The following is a 19,159-nucleotide window of genomic DNA, read 5'->3' on the forward strand; positions in this document are numbered from 1 at the left end:
TTGATGGATTTTTCAAGACAGCGTCAGGATGTACATCTGTGAGCTGAAGCAAGGTTGAGTCATTCAGCAAAACAAGCATTAGAATCACAGAAGCATGTCTACAGTATATCAGAATGAACAATAAGAAACAATTTTGGAATAGTTTTATCAAAGTTCGCAACTAAGCCACATTGAGATGTTTTGGCATGACCTAAAAGGAGCAGTACCTATATGAAAACCCACAAATACCACTGACTGAAAGCAATCCTGCAAGAATGAGTGGTCCATACTAATGATCAAATTGTGTTTCCAGTTATGATTTCTAATGGTGGTGAGTTGGAGTTGTATGTATCGGAGCAGAATTATGATATTATAGCAATAACAGAAACCTGGCTAAATAACAAAGATGGGGATGAGTATAACATAAAGGGGTACACTTTTATAGGAAGGATGGACAGAACAGAAAAGAGGAGGGACGCTGTTTATGTCAAGCAGAATTTAAAAGCAAGTCCTCTTCAGTTGGACATTGAGCTACATCTTAGTGAGGACATGTTGCTTCGTATGAAAAGCATTAGGGACAGAGGCCTTATTTTAGGAGTCTATTATAGACCATTTATGTCTAAAGATTTAGGTTCATGAGTTCATCAATAGCACAGGAACACAGTCGGAAACCTGTTAATTTCGCACAAACTTTAGGAAGTTTTTCTTTACACAGAGAATCACAGATACATGGAATAAGCTACCAAGTAGTGTTGTAGACAGGCAGAACTTCAGGGACTTTCAAAATTAGACTTGATGTTATTTTAGGAGAATTAAGTGGGTAGGATCGGCAAGCTTTGCTGGGTCTGTTCTCATCTAGGTAGTATTTAGTTAGAACATTACAACTGAGTCAGAAGTAAATATTTTTTTTTTTTACATATTGCATAGGTGTTCAAAAATGTTTGGTGAAAGTGATATACTTCCAGAAACACCTGCCTAAAGTCTTCAGGACACATTTAAAAGTATATGTGAGAGGGAGACAAGTAATCAATTAATTGACGATGAATAAGCAAGATAGCCCACCACTGAATTCTACAAAAATGCAGAATAAAAAGAGTTCAGTCTATTGACAACAATAGAAATTTAACTGTTAGTTGAATTGTGCCATTATTACAGTTAATGCAATTAAGCTGTTATTTTAGAAGTTAACCATTTGGTTGGCACTAAAGTCACTGAATATACAAAGATAAAAACTATTTTTACATGACATGTTATTCATCAGAATGTAATAAAATGATACTAAAGCCTCTATAATAAAATAGAATTACCACAGTATGTGTAAAGAATCTGTTAAATATCTACAAAGCTGTAGACTACAGATCCAGATCCAGATACAGATACAGTATTTGGCCTGTTAATGTTATCTATAGCCATGAAAGCCAGAAAAAAAAGATTCTACTTTAAGCACCATTTTTTGGTTTTCTCAATAAGCCCCCCTTTTATTATTTCAAAAAAATCAAGCTACATTTGTTACAAGGAGACAATTACTATTAAATCTGTGACATATTTTTGGCCACCTCAGAAGCAACAGACTTCCCTGAGGTGTTGGTATCTTTGGTTGCAGAAAAAGCCTTTGACAGAGCTGAATGGAGTTACCTATTCATCACATTATGGAAATTTTTGTTATCACTAATTTTATTTGCCATTGCCATTGAACCACTTGTCCTCTGCATCACTTGCATAAACAATCAGATATCTGGGGAATTGTAAGGGAAGGTAGCAAAGAAATACTATTTTTTTACGCAGATGACATGATGTTTTAAATTAGTGACCTGTACTCAATATTTTCACAGGTACTAAATGTATTGGAGAAGAGGTCTCAACAGCAGTGAAGTACAAAATGGAGGTGGAACAGCTGGTAGACTGGTGCAATAATATCCTGTCTCTCAGTGTTGGTAAAACTAAACAGATGATCATGGACTTCAGAAAGACCCATCTTGCCCACACTCCACTTTACAAGAAAGAGTAAAAACCACCAAATTTCTTGGTGTGTACCTAGCGGAAGATGTGACGTAGTCTATTGGCGCCTTCTTCTTGACCACGAAGTGACTTCACTTTCTGTGCTTCCTGAAGAGGGCAAGTCTAATGCCATAGCTTCACCACATTCTATTGCAGCACCACTGACAGTGTCCTGAGCAGCTGCATCACCATCTGGTATAGGAACTGTAACACATCTGATCGCAAGTCCATTCATAGGGTAGTGTGCACTGCTAAGACAATCATCAGGACTTTTCTCCCTTCTCTCATGGACATCTTCACAAAGCACTGCATCTGTAAGGCTTACAGCATTGTCAGGAATACCTCAGGGATCCCTCACAATCTCTTTACCCTGCTTCCAACTGCCAGAAAGAATCAGAGTCTTCTGACCAAGACTGCCAGACTAAACAACATCTTCTTCCTACATGCAGTCAGGTTCCTGTACACAAAGTTATATCCCCTGTCCCTGAGTGTGCACTCTTACCATATGCTCACATCTAATTACATTTCTGTTCTGAATTCCTTTGCATTCCCTCTTTGTACAATGATTTAAATAAATATTCAAATTTACTTCAGAATCCTAATGGAATGCGTTACCACAGGCCCTCAACAATATGTAATGTCTGCATCTTTCATTATCTGGGCAATTAATTTTGCTAAAATGTATATCCTCCAATATATTAGATATTTTTCTGCAAACTGTAATTTACATCTGCGTTTTTTAAATTAGAGGCAACCGTGACATTGTTCATTTGAAACTATATAAAGAGATATAAAGAAGAGGGGGACTTGATAATACTTCACTTTCAGTTCTACTACTTTTCTTTCAAATATATGTCATACAAGATTATGAAAGCAATCAGGCAGAAATTAACTTGCACCCAAGTGGTTCACCATGGAAAGGGAATTATCATATATTAAATCATCAATTAAAAATCATATACTACAGACATTCTTCAACTCAGACTAAAACATAACCAGGTTAGCCCAGACCTTACTGGAATAAAATCTTTGGATAGAAAGGCTTTGGATCAAGTTAATTCCTGATCCTTTAACAAGTCTTTATGCATAAAAACTCAATAGGGGATTTCTGCTTAGTAAACATCACGTTGCATTCAATTACAGTTCACTGTTCTGCTTGCAGACCAACCTTTCCTGCTCAACTGGGACAATACTAACCCACCTTTGAGAAGGATGTCCTATTTTAGTTAACATTAGGAAATATTAAATTACATTTATGAGCAGTGGTCCAAAAGTTCTTTAAATCTGGCAGGCATTTGTTAAGTTTGTACCTAAATCAGGTGAAAATGTTGAATCACCTGTGGTGGGCTGGCGCCCTGCCTGCGGTTTGTTTCCTGCCTTGTGCCCTGTGTTGGCTGGGACTGGCTCCAGCAGACCCCCGTGACCCTTTAGTTAGGATATAGCGGGTTGGATAATGGATGGATGGATGTTGAATCACTGCCAATCTTACATATTTTAGTATCTTCCAAAGTTTACTTAATACTAAATCTTCTCCTTAACTTTCTAGTTGGGTAGAGGATGGAAAACCAATGAGATCTGAATAAGATGTAGTACTATACGTTTTACGTATTTGTATTTTTTTTTGGTTTAATGAAACTTTAAAATAAAACAAAATATCGAAAACATCTTAAGGTGAATTAAAAAATAAATAAAATTGTACTATTTGTTATTTATGTTTCCTTTAATTTAACCTCAGGTGTTGGCTGAAAAGTAGCATTGACTGTACTAAGGTAGCAGCCTGGAGAGGAATTGGAATTGATGATGTGGCCAAGTCAAAAAAGGTCAAGTTAAGTGTGAGAACCAGTAAGACTAATAGTTAAACCAAACAGTGCTCAGGATGTGTTTCAAGAATTATAATCCAGAAACAAAACAGCAAAACATAAAAAGGAATACGTAACCAGAGTTAAAATCATAAACTATAGTCAAAAAGCAAATATTTGTAACCAGGAATTAAAAACAAAAGAAAGAATGAAAGGTCTTTCAGGTTTAATTCAGTCATGGACCACCAGGAAGTGCATGACATGACCTTTATACTCTTAACCTAGAACTGTTCTGGTTGACCTTGCTTAGCAACAGCATGGTGACCATTTGAAAACACTCCTCAAAATGCAGGCCCAATAGGAAAAACAAAATGGCTTCATGGGAGAATGCTACTTATTTTCAGTTAAAAACATATCTAACACCAAAGTAAATGTGACCATTAGATTCTTTGACCTTTAAAACCTCTAAAACTGTTCAAAATAATTTTTAGTGGCGAAGGAGAATTTATAAAAAAATCTAAAGAATGAAATAAGCCTGATCATGACAATCAGTGACAGAAATGCACTAATGCAAAAACTCGAAAATAGGTAACTATGTACATATATTAAAAGTAAATATTATAGTAAATGTTATTAACATTAATTTTAAGCTTGCATATTTTAGCCTCATAAAGAAAGCAGACCGTTTCCAAAAATAATCTCCTGCTTCTTGTTCTGTCACATTTTCTTTACCCCCTTGTTTGTTTTATTTAACCATAGAACTTCGTGGAATTTGTTTACCTGGACAGACAATAAGCAGTTAAGATCTCAGTGTCTGCTTGAAAGTTCTCTGACAAGATTTTAGACAAAAAATTCTGTAAATGTTGTTGGTACTTCACAGTTCTTCTGTTTTTCTGTGTACATCTGTTTTCAGGTGCCATGGATTTAGATTCAGATTCTAAAGCAGTTAACCTTTTATTGGCTGCCATAGCCTTTTATTCCACTTCCTCAATGCATGTGGTTGGCATGTGCTTTAGATCCTCCAGGTAAACTCCAGGGGCCTCATGTATAAACAGTGCGTATGCAGAAAAATGTTGTGTAAGACAGCACTCAAATCGCGATGTATAAAACTTAAACTTGGTGTAAAGCCATGCACATTTTCACAGTAGCTAAAATGCTTGGCGTACGCAAGTTCTCCGCTCGGTTTTGCAAAGTGGCAGCACTCTGCGTCAAAGCAGTGCTACTGTTCCAGTGTGGTTTCTCTTTCTTTTTTAGATCCACATCCCTGACGCGGCTTTATAAATACTGTACACTGAAATTAACCGCATATTGTTTATTAGTTTAATGCATCTGATTGTAATTAACCTGTAACAATATAATGGTCCACAGAATGGTCAAACTATTCTAAATGCCATAGCTGCTTTAGCATTGTTACTCTCACTGCACCTTCTTCTTCTTCTTCTTTCAGCTGCTCCCATTAGGGGTTGCCACAGTGGATCATCTTTTTCCATATTACTCTCACTGCACCACTCAGAGTATTTATATCACTGTATCTGAGTAGGGAATCACAACTTTACAGCAGCTGATTGAAAAGAGAATTATCGGTATACAGCATCAAGCGCACGCTGCCTCAGCCATGAGTCTATTGAACTGCTCTCATATGGCAAACGCTTCAGAGCCTTTCCTCGCGGTTCAGAAACAGTTTCATCCCAAGAATTATAAACACACTCAATCAGTCCATCAAGTGCTCCTTATAGAACGCTTTGTACTTATAAGTACAATTACCTCACTGTAAACTTGTGATACAGTTATAATATTGTACAACCTGAGCCACTTTATAAAGCGCATATTTACATATGATGACAATATCATTTTTAAGATGAAAAGCAGCAAAATAGGTTTATTATATTATACAGGTAAAACTTTAACTTCATTTAAATGATCTATATTGTTAAAAATTAAACATGTGAGGACACTGTGCCGCAGTGCTAGCAAGGAGCTGGTGCTCCGTTCACGGTTTGTTCCTGCCTAACGCTGTATTCTTGCTGGGGCTGGCGCGACAGTGAAAGGATAGATGGACAGAATAATTAAACAAGTACTACAAAGATATTTCAATGTTCCTTAAAAGTTTTGAAGAATCGGCGTTCTAAGCTTACAGATGGCTTAGAGCGCTTTGAGTAGTGAGAAAAGCGCTATAGAAATGTAAAGAATTATTTATTTATTATTATTTAATGTCTATTACAGAGCTGATTGTGTGGCAATTGGGTATCTGGAGAAAGAAAAGGACAGGAATTTGGGGTTAGTACATTTGAAAGAGACAGTACTGCTGCAATAAATTATTTCATCGAAGGTCGCGCATGCCACAGCAAGCATCTTGCGTGAGGCATGAACAATCACTGCGTCACTGTGTTCCCGTGTTTAATAACATGCTTTAATTTCTATCATCATGAAAATGATATCAATTATACATCTCAGTATTTTAATTATTCAGAGAGCTGTAATATCACGAATGTAATGGATTCTGTGTCCTGTCGGAGGAAGAGAAAGCATGTTTAAGAAGCATGTAGTGATTTACACACATAGAGCACATAGAAGATCAAATATAAAACAAAGCAATTAATGTGCTACTTTAGTTACGATGGGATTTCAGAAACTAGTAAATTAAGCGATTTTAAGATGAAGTTTATGATATTCTACTTTAATGACAAAATAAACTACATGATTAAAGTGGAAATTCAAGATTAAAGTTGACATTTCGTGCTTTTTTCCCACTGTGTGCCTATTTTTTTTTCTCTCTGTACCCTCATAAGCTTTCAAATGGCACTCAGACGGTGGGCTACGACTTGCCTTTTCACCGCAACTTTGATATGTGACAGCTTCTTTTTTATTTCGGGCACTGTGCAATTTTGTGAACTTGAGCTTTCGAGTTTCTCCAACACTCTATGTCACTCGATCAACTTCCTTTTGTTGTGTGTACCACTGTTTAAACCAACAAATAGTAAGTTTTTCCTTGTCTCCACTTGGTATTTGCTGAAACTCTTTTATTTCCCCCCGTGCTTTTGCCATTGCCTTTTCACCGAATTCTGAGCTTAAGGGCTATTTATATTAATTTGCATATTCAAAGAGGCATAATTCTGCAAGGAGTTTGGGAAGTGGCAGCAGGCACGTGCGTTACTTTTCATGCTGACCAGTATTTATGGAGCGGAAGAACGTAGAAGTTTTTTTGTGCGCACGCACATTTCCGTTTTTGTACTTACGCCATGTTTTGATGTGAATTTTATACACAGCATTATTCATGAGGCCCCAGATGTTTTAGTTTTATTCTCACATTTGATTATTTCTTCTCTGTGTCAGTGTTTCTTAACTATGAGTCATGACCATGTTTGTTATAGGTTGACACATAACTGTGTAGTAAAATTAGTCAAGTTCATCCAAGTGCAAATCTGTGCTGAGTGATGTACCAATAAAGTATCTATTTATTTTATGGTGAACAATGCCATTGATGCATCAGACAGAGCTTTCCTTTCTTTAGTATGAAAATATAATAAATACTCCCCGTGCATGAAACCTTCTCCCCTCTCACAACTAATGAAACAGTCAGACTGAGGTGACTGACCAGCAAAGAACACATATAAATGGGGAGGATGGGAGTGAATGTCACAGATAAGCTTGTGTGGTGAAAGAATCACCATGCTAGTTTGAATTATTGAAATGAAAATAACAGATGCAGTGTAAGAATGTGATGATTTTTGGGGTATTGTGAAGAGTGAGTGAGTAGAGTTGGCGTTTATGTAATATAGTGACAGCATTGTACTCTAAATACATTTTCATTGGCCATGGACAACTGGTCGGTGCTTCTTCACGTATTTGGTGGCATACATTGAAACAGAGATGAGAAGAAGATAGTGTATCGAGTTTAACATTCTTCAGCAAGGAAGACTTCCTTCGCTTTACACTATTTTAAAGTTGGTCGATAAATTTCAGTCTACTGGTAATTCCACGTTTAGGACATTGACAACTATAAGAATACCAAATGTATCCTATCACCCATATAAATTAATAGGCATGTATTTTTTAGGAACAATTTAGCTACTTTTTTACTCAGTTTATTACATTTTTCAGTAAAAATGGGATATGTTGAAGGATTTGCAAACACATTTATAAAAGTATATTTCTGTCAGCTTTACTGAAACTGAAGCTTGCACAAAGTGTGGCATTTACGCTGGCAGTGCTATATGTCAGGAGTCTATTCCCAGTTTTGAATGATTATTATTGTTTTATTGACAACATGGGAAAGGAGCTATTATTATTAACAATACATTTACTTTATACTTTTTCTTTCTTGAAATATTAATGTGAGATAAATGCTTGAAATGAAGCAGTTATTTGTTGATTTATATTATATGGACATTGTTACTTGTCAATATATGGCTCCACTGTCATTTTAATAATCTTTTTAGGTCCCAATATGGTACTGATTTTCTTTTTTGGTTCCTCGGATTAAAAAGTTTAAGACCCCTGCTCTACACTATCATCCATATGTGCATAGTTACCTATCATTCATTCTTTCATCTTTACATCAAAGTTATTATTAGCTCCTAATCTTAAATATCCTGGTTCAATCTCTCCATTCTAACATTTATTTTTTTATATCTATTACTTATCACTATCTTCAACTTTAATTTCTTACCTATACAATATTCCACACTGGGATATAATTAATTAATACAATTCTAAAGTAAGCAGATGAAGACTTTATAAAATTAATCTCCAAACAAATCAGTATATTATAGAGAGCAATGCTCCCTCAGAGGTTTCTGTAGAAATATACAAACAGGAAGTTTGACATGTAACAACATAGATTAATAATGTAACAGAGGAAAAACATTAGGAACACAGAAATAATTTACATTTAAAGGGGTATTATACAGTGCATCCGGAAAGTATTCACAGCGCATCACTTTTTCCACATTTTGTTATGCTACAGCCTTATTCCAAAATGGATTAAATTCATTTTTTTCCTCAGAATTCTACACACAACACCCCATAATGACAACATGAAAAAAGTTTGAGGTTTTTGCAAATTTATTAAAAATAAAAAAATTGAGAAAGCACATGTACATAAGTATTCACAGCCTTTGCCATTAAGCTCAAAATTAAGCTCAGTTGCATCCTGTTTCCCCTGATCATCCTTGAGATGTTTCTGCAGCTTAATTGGAGTCCACCTGAGGTAAATTCAGTTGGTTGGACATGATTTGGAAAGGCACACACCCGTCTATATAAGGTCCCACAGTTGATAGTTCATGTCAGAGCACAAACCAAGCATGAAGTCAAAGGAATTGTCTTGAGGCACAAATCTGGGGAAGGTTACAGAAAAATTTCTGCTGTTTTGAAGGTCCCAATGAGCACAGTGGCCTCCATCAGCCGTAAGTGGAAGAAGTTCAAAACCACCAGGACTGTTCCTAGAATTGGCCGGCCATCTAAACTGAGCAATCGGGGGAGAAGGGCCTTAGTCAGGGAGGTGACCAAGAACACGATGGTCACTCTGTCAGAGCTCCAGAGGTCCTCTGTGGAGAGAGGGTTGTCCTTCTGGAAGGTTCTCATCTCTGCAGCAATCCACCAATCAGGCCTATATGGTAGAGTGGCCAGACGGAAGCCACTCCTTAGTAAAAGGCACATGGCAGCCCACCTGGAGTTTGCCAAAAGGCACCTGAAGGACTCTCAGACCATGAGAAAGAAAATTATCTGGTCTGATGAGACAAACATTGAACTCTTTGGTGTGAATGCCAGGCGTCACGTTTGGAGGAAACCAGGCACCGCTCCTCACCAGGCCAATACCATCCCTATACTGAAGCATGGTTGTGGCAGCATCATGCTGTGAGGATGTTTTTCAGCAGCAGGGACTGGGAGACTAGTCAGGATAAAGGGAAAGATGACTGCAGCAATGTACAGAAACATCCTAGATGAAAACCTGCTTCAGAGCACTCTTGACCTCAGACTGGGGCGACGGTTCATCTTTCAGCAGGACAACGACCCTAAGCACTCAGCCAAGATATCAAAGGAGTGGCTTCAGGACAACTCTGTGAATGTCCTTGAGTGGCCCAGCCAGAGCCCAGACTTGAATCCGATTGAACATCTCTGGAGAGATCTTAAAATGGCTGTGCACCGACGCTTCCCATCCAACCTGATGGAGTTTGAGAGGTGCTGCAAAGAGGAATGGGCGAAACTGGCCAAGGATAGGTGTGCCAAGCTTGTGGCATCATATTCAAAAAGACTTGAGGCTGTAATTTGCTGCCAAAGGTGCATCAACAAAGTATTGAACAAAGGCTGTGAATACTTATGTACATGTGATTTCTCAGTTTTTTTATTTTTAATAAATTTGCAAAAACCTCAAGTAAACTTTTATCACGTTGTCATTATGGGGTGTTGTGTGTAGAATTCTGAGGGGAAAAAAATGAATTTAATCCATTTTGGAATAAGGCTGTAACATAACAAAATGTGGAAAAAGTGATGTGCTGTGAATACTTTACAGATGCACTGTAACTGCTTATATTCCTCTCAGTATAAAAAATGAAGTTCAACCTAATTTTTTTTTTATAAAACAGAAATGCCACACCTTGATGCTCTCTATGCAGAAGAGTTTGATTTTCAGGAATATAGGATACCATAAATGCAGAGTGAAAAAACTACAGGCCTTGATGGCTACCCAGATCATTTTTTTAAAAAAAGATTTCAATTGTTAACAGTGTTTATAGAAGTTTGACAAACAACATTCTGCACAAAGCATTATGCCAAGTATCAATTATTATTTTTCCTAAAAAAATGCCTTGATTCAGTTTGTACCATATTCACCCCTGTATAATGATATTAAGATACTAACAAAAGTTTTAGATCGTAGAATAGAGAAAGTGCTTTCCTCTATAACATCACAATAGAAACAGGTCTTAGGTAATAGCCAACATGTAATTCTCCTATCTTCAAATTTTACATAATGTAGTATTGTCAACTATTGGCGGATATTATCTAAAAGACAAAATACTTGGGGCATTTTGACCCCACCTTGGTTCCTATCTTTCATTTTTGACAATCCCTTGAACTAAAATGTTTTGATAGGATTGATCTCCTGGTTTTGACCTTTGCTTTGGCTTCTCAGTAATGATTCATTTTCCTGGTCTTGCTTAATCCTTTTGTCTATGCCTTTTTCAGTGATGTCAAAACAATTAGGCTTTTCCAGTGATTTCAGACTGCACTGAATAACTAATAACGGAACAGTTTAAATATGTGGGGATAACCATTCACATCATTTTTGAAGAACAAAATGCAAATAATATGCTAGTTTATCTAGTCACACTCTTAATATAATTAAAATGAAAATCCTCCCAAAGGTCTTGTCCGTTTAGGGAGATGGACGTCTGAGATGGAAAAACATTAGCAGCGGTGTAATTTTACATTTTTTTACTATCATCCCAAGGTATCCTGTATTTACTGAACCTGAGGGACTTTAATTAAAGTAAACGCAAGTATATACAAGCGTGAGAAGCAGAAAAAGGGTTCAGAAAGAAACAGAAAAGACAGCTAAAGCTTCATCTAAGTCTAAACAGGCCTCAAGTTCAAGTTCAAGGTACAGCCTGCCAGAGTCTGTCCTGGAACAGATAGGCGAAAGAATACATGTCTGGGGACTTGATGCTGAAGCATCAGCTCCAGCTGAGAATAAAAATGGGAGCGAAACTGCAAGTGAGTTGGGTCAGGAGAAGATTCACTGGAACTGAGCATGGCCTTACTATCCCTGCTGTCAACTACCCCCCCAGCGAGTCAGCAGCACTGACTCCAACTGGGCTTGCTACTCCACCCACGGAGCATGGAGGAGACCAAAACAAACAGTCCAAGCTAAAGATAACGATCACTGCAATGCCTACTGCAATAACTACTACTCTGGGGTTAGTATAAAGGATACAAGAAAAGATATAAAGGACATAAACAAGACAAAAGAGAAGCTGCTTCTGGATATTAAAGACCAGGAGAAACATTTAAGTAATCACTTTGAGGCAACCTTTAAAGGCATACTACAAAAAAATGTGGAAAATAAACCACAAGAAAATGCAAGCAAGTTTGAGAATAAATTTAGAGCACTTGGTGCTCAGCTTGAAGACGTTAAGCAAATGTTTGTGACTCGTATTAAAATAGTTGAACAATTGGCATCTACTGCTGTGGAAAATGCAAAGTGCTTGGAGACAGACTAGCTACACTGGAATATGGAAATGGAATGAATAATATCAGAATCAGAAGTTCTCCCTGAAAACTGTGAAAGTCCAAACCCAGTGAAATTCATAGCTGAAGTATTCTCTAAAATAATTGGAGAGGACTTTAAATCAGACATTGAACTATCAGCAGCTTACCATGTGCATAGATTGATTGCCTCAAAACCTAGAAGCCTTATTGTACGCTTTGGCAAATTAATCTAAATTAAATCTGATGTCACTTCTCATACTGAAACAAGAGATTATGTTTGAAAATAACAGCATTTATATTTTCCTGATTTCTCACCTTCAACTGCTGCTAAACGTGTAGCATTTTACAGCATTAAACAGCGCTTACACAAAGCCGAAATCAGATAGAGCCTCTTGAATCCTGCTAAATTGAAAGTGGGTATTCAAGGCAAGCTCTATATTTCTAGCTCTCCAGATGAAGCAGAAAAAGAACTAAGGAAATCGATCCCAACACTTTGAAATATGAATGTGAGTCACATCATATCATGACAAGGCAAAGAAGTTTTTACCTGCAATTTGGTCCATTGGTAATGAGACTTTTGCCATAACTATACGTTGTATTTTCTTTTTGACTATTTAACGTTTTAATTAAGATTATAATTGCACATTTTTTTTTCCTCTCCAAAGGCAACTGTTTAACATCATACCCTTAGTTTATTGTATTAGGATTGTGCTATCATATGATATCTGCTTCTCCATGGGTACTGTTTAACATCATTCCCTATGTTTATTCTTTTGGGACTATTTAAGATAATTTTATAGGTTTATAGTATTTGGACCATATTGCCAATAGGTATCTCTACTTTAATCCTTTTACACCACTACTGGGGGGCTTGTTTTGGACATGCTCTGTGTCTAGATACGTCAGAAGACTGGGACTTCGTGAATTGTGATCTAGCCTCAGTAAGGAAGGCGAAATGGGGGGGGGGGGGTGTTTGATGGGGGAAAGAGAGAAAGCCATTTCTAATTTATACATTTTACCCCCACAATTGTAAGTGCCAACACAACAATAGGCTTCTTAGCAATAACTCCTGCCTATACTGGAAATTAAGGTTAAAGCTCTCTTATGAAATAATGTACTACCTTAATTTAAGACTGCAAAATGTCAACAAAAGTTCAGAAGCAATGTCTGTATGACCAAACAGTGAACTTTGTGAGCTGGAATGTGAAAGGTCTCATTCACTAATTAAAGAAAAAGAAAGTATTCTCTCACCTAACAGGTCTAAATGCCAAGATAGTGCTTTTACAGGAGACCTGCTTATTAAGTAAAGATCAGTTTTGGTTGCAAATAGAACGCACTGGCCAAATATTCCACTCCACCTATATATAAAAAAAAAATAGAGATGTGGGAATCTTAATACATAGGACAATTTCATTGGTAGTATCAGATGTAGTATCTGATTATGAAGGGCAATATGTGATCGTTATGGGCACTTTATTTAATTGTAAAGTGATTTTGATAAATATCTACACATCCAAAACATATTTGCATCCATTCCTAATGTGAACACTCGTAAAATTATAATGGCCGGAAACTTTAAATAGAAGGAAGTTCGCAATGCAATACCAGTAATTACCAACACAGACGGACACAAAAACATTAATCATAAAAATAAAATGCACGCATTTAAAGGCTACTATAAGGCCTTATATTCTATTCCATTTAAAGAAGACAAGACACAATCTAATGTGTTTTTCGATTCATTACAGATACCACAACAAGATACTCTCAGCACAGAGGAATTGGATAAACCTCTGACACTCTCAGAATCACTAGACACTATAAACTAATTTCAAAGTGGGAAAGCAGCAGGTCCTGATGGCTACCCTGACATATTTTAGAAGAAAACTCAATTAAGTTGTCTTCCTTTTTATTAGAAATATTTATAGAAGCCGAAGACAATACAATTCTACCTAAAACTTCTCATCAAGCATTAATTATCGTCTTTCCTAAGAAAAATAAGGACTTATTACAATGTGCATCATACAGACCAATTTCACTTCTGAATAATGATGTTAAGATACTCTCCAAAGTTCTAGCTAGAAGGACTGAGAATGTGCTTCATTCACTCATTTCACAAGACCAAACTGATTTTATTAAAGGCTAACGCTTAGCTTCCAATATATTCACCCACAAAGTCTAACACCCCAGAGAACTTATTATCTCTGGATGAAGAAAAAGCATTCAATATGGTTGAATGGGACTACCTATTTACTACATTGCACAAATTTGGATTTGGATGAACATATGTGCATGAATCAAACTTTGTATACCAGTCCAGAAACTTCAGTTTGTATTAACAACATTATTTCAGATTACTTCAGACTTGAAATATTGTCCTAGACAAGGATGCCCCCTGTCACCACTGCTATTTGCAATCGTCATTAAGCCATTGGCTGTTCACTTTTCAAATACTTCTGCGATAAATGGGATTTTATCAGAGATGGACTTGAACAATAAATATCACTATATGCAGATGGTATGGTACTGTATATATCACATCCACAAAATACTGTGCCTGCAGTCCTAACAGCATTAACAGAATTTCAAAACATATCTAGCCTCAATTTGATTAAGTGTGTTTTTTTCCAGTGAACTCCCTAGCACACAACATTAGATTGGACATCACAAGTAAACATAAAACTCTTTTTCAAAAAAGTTTTACTGTGTGCATGGAAAAACCTAAACAAGACATGCATAGATGGTCTACCCTCCATCTCACTATAGCAGGGAGAATTAACACTGTCAAGATGAATATCCTTCCTAAGTTTCTTTTTCTATTTCAAAACATCCCCATATACATTAACAAATAATTTTTTAAGGAATTAGACTCAATCATAACCTAATTTATTTGGAATTCAAAACATCCATGCATCCAAAGGGTGACTTTACAACGATGCAAAGCAGAAGATGGCATGGCTCTACTTATCTTTCAGTTTTATTGGGCGGCAAATATATGAGCTGTAAAAACCCACAGGCTTGGTCCACAATAGAAATAAAACCCTGCAATACTTTTTTATTATCCTTGCTTTGTGCCCCAGTTAAATACAAGTTATCATCAATAACTCAATTGTCTTTCATCCACTCAGAATATGGAACCAATGTAAGAAGGTAATTCAAGATAAGAAAGCTTTTATCTGTGGCACCGCTACTTGATAACCATTTTTCACCCTCTCAAACTTACACATTTCTTAACACTTGGAAAACATAAATGATTAAATCACTTAGAAATGTGTACATAGGTAATGTCTTTTCATCCTACAATTACACTCCAAATTTAGCTTCCCATTAACGCAATTTTTCCACTATTTCCAAATTAGAAACTTTGCTAAATAAAATCTGCCCAATTTCCCTCACCTCACACCTATTTCAGTTCCAGAAGAGATATTGATCAGTCTTGAGGACTTAGACATCACATCAATTTCATTTAAAATTGTTCAAAATGTTTCCAGGGCAAGCTCCAACCTGCAAATGTTGCAATCGAGCTCCAGCCTCATTGGGAGATATGTATTGGGCGTTCACCAAATTAATATCATTGTGGTCCAAAATTTTTAAATGCCTATCAGACAGCATTGGTGTCACAATTTCTCCTAATCCATTAACTGCTGTGTTTGGTTTACTTCCAGATGGGCTTAAAGTGGAGTAGGACAAACTGTAATTACCTTTACTTCACTACTAGGACGTAGACGTACTTGCTTAACTGGAAGAATCCTAGCCCACCTCTTTTAAGTCAGTGGGTAACTGATGTTATATACTATTTGAAATTGAAAAAAATCAAATTCTCACTTAGTGGATCTGTTAAAAAATTTTTAAAACCTTGCAGGATCTAATCAATAACATTTTAGAATAGGTTTGTATATTGGGGAAAAGGACTGTCCTCTCTCTTTTCCACTTTTAAAGTTTTACTTTGCCTGTTAGCCTCCCTGTCTTCCTCTGGGGGTTAATTAGTTTGTTAAGTTTGACTTGTTTGTATGGTTTTAATAAATTCAATAAAAAAAGAATATCCTCTAAAGCTCTTACACTGTCACTCTTTTCTAGATAATCCTTACATAAATCACCAAATCTTTATAGAAGAAGATGGACTAAATTGTAACATAAAATATCATGAACACAAAATAGCCACACATGAAAAAAGTTACTATACAGCAATTTAAAGCAGAAGGTGGCATGGCACTACCTTTCAGTTTTACTTTCTGGATCGCAAATATTCACAGAATAAAATTTAGGAAAGTGACAAAAACCCACATGTCTGCACTGGCTGGGTTTGTAATGTTACAAATATCCTGTTTTAAATCTTCGTTGCGTGCTCTGCTTAGTGCTCCACTCACTAACTACCATTGGTTTACCAGCAACCCACTTGTCCACCACTTATGAAATACAGTATATAGACCCAATATAGCACATATTTTAGGGCAGAAAAATTCTTATCTGTTAGCATATCATAATCATCTTTTTCAGCCTTTTCTAATCTATGACATATTCAACCTATGGAAAACAACTCTTGTTTGTATCTTATGAATAATTCCGTTTCTAATGTATCTTTCCAACTAGACACTTTCTTTTCTTTATGTACAATTTAGAAACTGCTAAATGCAACCTACAGGTTCCTGCATCTCTCACTCTTATCTATCCCTGAGGTGATTTTGGCTAGCCTAGGTGAAGATTCGGCATCTTTAGAGTATATTGTATAAAAATATTTCATAGAGTTTGCTTTTTAATGGCCCTATGGAATGACGGGAAAGGGATCCCTCATTTAATATTTCTGAAAAGAAATGGAACTTAGCTATTCATAGGATGCATTATAGTTCAATATGCACTTGGTGAACTGCGTATGTTTAGAAACTGCATGCCACGTCAAAATTTAACAAAAATTTTTGTAATCAATCACATTCAGTATATTTCATCTAAAATGTACCCAGGACAAGATGCAAATTGTTAACCTTTTGATCAAGCATCTGCTTTGCCCAGCCATATGTTTGGGAATGCTCTGCACTTAAATTATTTTGGGCACATTTTTTTTTGTGCAGTATTTTTATTGGTGCTGTTCAGATCACTACCAGATAGGACTGAAGCAAGCTATATAAGTCTGTTGTGATATTCTATACAAAAAAAATCTGTTCAGCAACTTTCTACAACTCAATGGGAAAGTGATGCTTTATGTTATCTCAACTTGAAAACAATCTAATTCTTTTTCAAAAGATCTGTTGAAAACTTGTTCAAGACAAGGCAAGAATTCATTAATGTAATTCTAAAGTAAGCATTCTGAACTTGTGCTTAATGTTTTTGGTCCTTAGTTTGTATTGCTTTCTTTTTTCTTTTTCGTTGGGCTGAATGTTGAATTCTTTTCTTTCAATTAATTTTAATGCATATTGCTGTATTTGCCATTTTTATACTATTTATTTGATTGAGTTGCATTCCAATGTAATGTTTTGTTCACAAATAAAGGGAAAAAAATTCACAAGCATGCAATATGTCAAAGAGCTATGCTCAATTTTATTTTAAAAGTTAAAAGAACACATACTAAGATTCACATCATAAAATGGTCTATATATAGTTGTACACATATCATAAAGTGTTTCCAGAATCACAAGTTTCTGAAAGCTACAGGATGAGGAAAAAAATCAATCCTGCAAAAGCACAGTGCTGATGGCAACTTTAAATATAATGCTTTTTAAAACTATCAGCTTTAATGGCAGGGTTACTGAAGCTCCTGCTGGCACATTTTAATTAGTTTGAATACATTAGACTCCAGCTAGAATTTCACCTGGTGGGTTTTAAGGCTGGTCAGAGATTACAGAGAATCTGTGTGCATTAAAGCTAATTCTCTTCCTTTTAAGGACTGCTGATGCAAATAGCTTCTAGTCCTCAAATCTTGCAAGGTTAAAACATACTGGATTATTGCTTGAAATTTCATTTGCTTTTCTCTTTTTTAATGTGAACCTCTGCAGGTTTGTTATATCCTGTTCCTTTATCTAAACTTGATACAATATAGGATTATAACGTCTTTGTAATTACTAATTTAATAAAAACAAAAATTGAAAGGAATGAAAGAACATTTTTTAATCATCATTGTGGAATATAGAGATTTTTTCTTATTTTTTGTATTAATATAAGTGCAGTATTTACCAATTATAGGACATAACACCAAAGCAATTACTAGACTGTCTATTGATGGCATTCTGGAATGTCCCTAACACTTGACAGACATACCTGAAACTGAATATTTGTCCATGTGCATATAAGTTGACAGAGTTCGTCATTATTCATTATACTGCAACTAAAACATATGCGCAAGGTCCACACAGAGTGGAAAATAATTAACAATAAAGGCATGTGGGTTCTTTTATTATGCCTTCATTTAGAACTCCAACAAAAATATTTCTCATCCTGACTGCAACTAGAAATAGACAGTGGTCATCAAACCAGGCTGCAGACATAAGGGAGTTCAGCAGCTTCTTCAGATTTCTCTAAAATTAAATTTCTTTTCTGTCAATTATCCTAGTATATTATAGTTTAGTTTATGCAGCATTGCTTTATGGAGGATATTTTGTAATAAAAATTCTAATGTTTCTAAAGCCCAAATCAAAAATGTTCTTCTGTTTATCAATGAAAAACCTGTAGTAAAAATTAAAAGATGTTCTTAGTGTGTATATATTATATTGTGTCTGAAAGGATTTTCTTAAATAAATTAAAGGTAAATTATTGCTAAAATTCATGGGATCAGCTGTACAGATTAAGAATTCTGACTCATTTTCACTAAACCTCTCTTCTTACAGAATTAATAAATCATTATCAATGTTACCTGTCAAAGACAGATAATAGAATACTTTTAAAAATATTTGATATTGCTTGCCCTACTGTATGTGTACCTTCAGTGTTCCTCATATGCCTTACCCCAGTGTTCGTGGGTGCCTGAACCTCATTTGCCCGAAACTCCCTCTCTCTCTAGTGTGTTTCTGTAAAGCGTAACACTCAGAGTCTGTCATTTTAAGACACCATGCTTACCTCCTGTCCATTGTTTGACTACCAGCAAAGGTAAATGGGCTTGCATTACTCTCTGTCAAAAAATCATTCACATTCTTGCAAATACTTCCCATCTTTAAAGGTGACTCTCAGCATGCCTCCTATTCCTTGAA

The sequence above is a fragment of the Erpetoichthys calabaricus genome, chromosome 2 (assembly GCF_900747795.2).
Source record: "Erpetoichthys calabaricus chromosome 2, fErpCal1.3, whole genome shotgun sequence".
In the NCBI taxonomy this organism is placed as follows: Eukaryota; Metazoa; Chordata; class Cladistia; order Polypteriformes; family Polypteridae; genus Erpetoichthys; species Erpetoichthys calabaricus.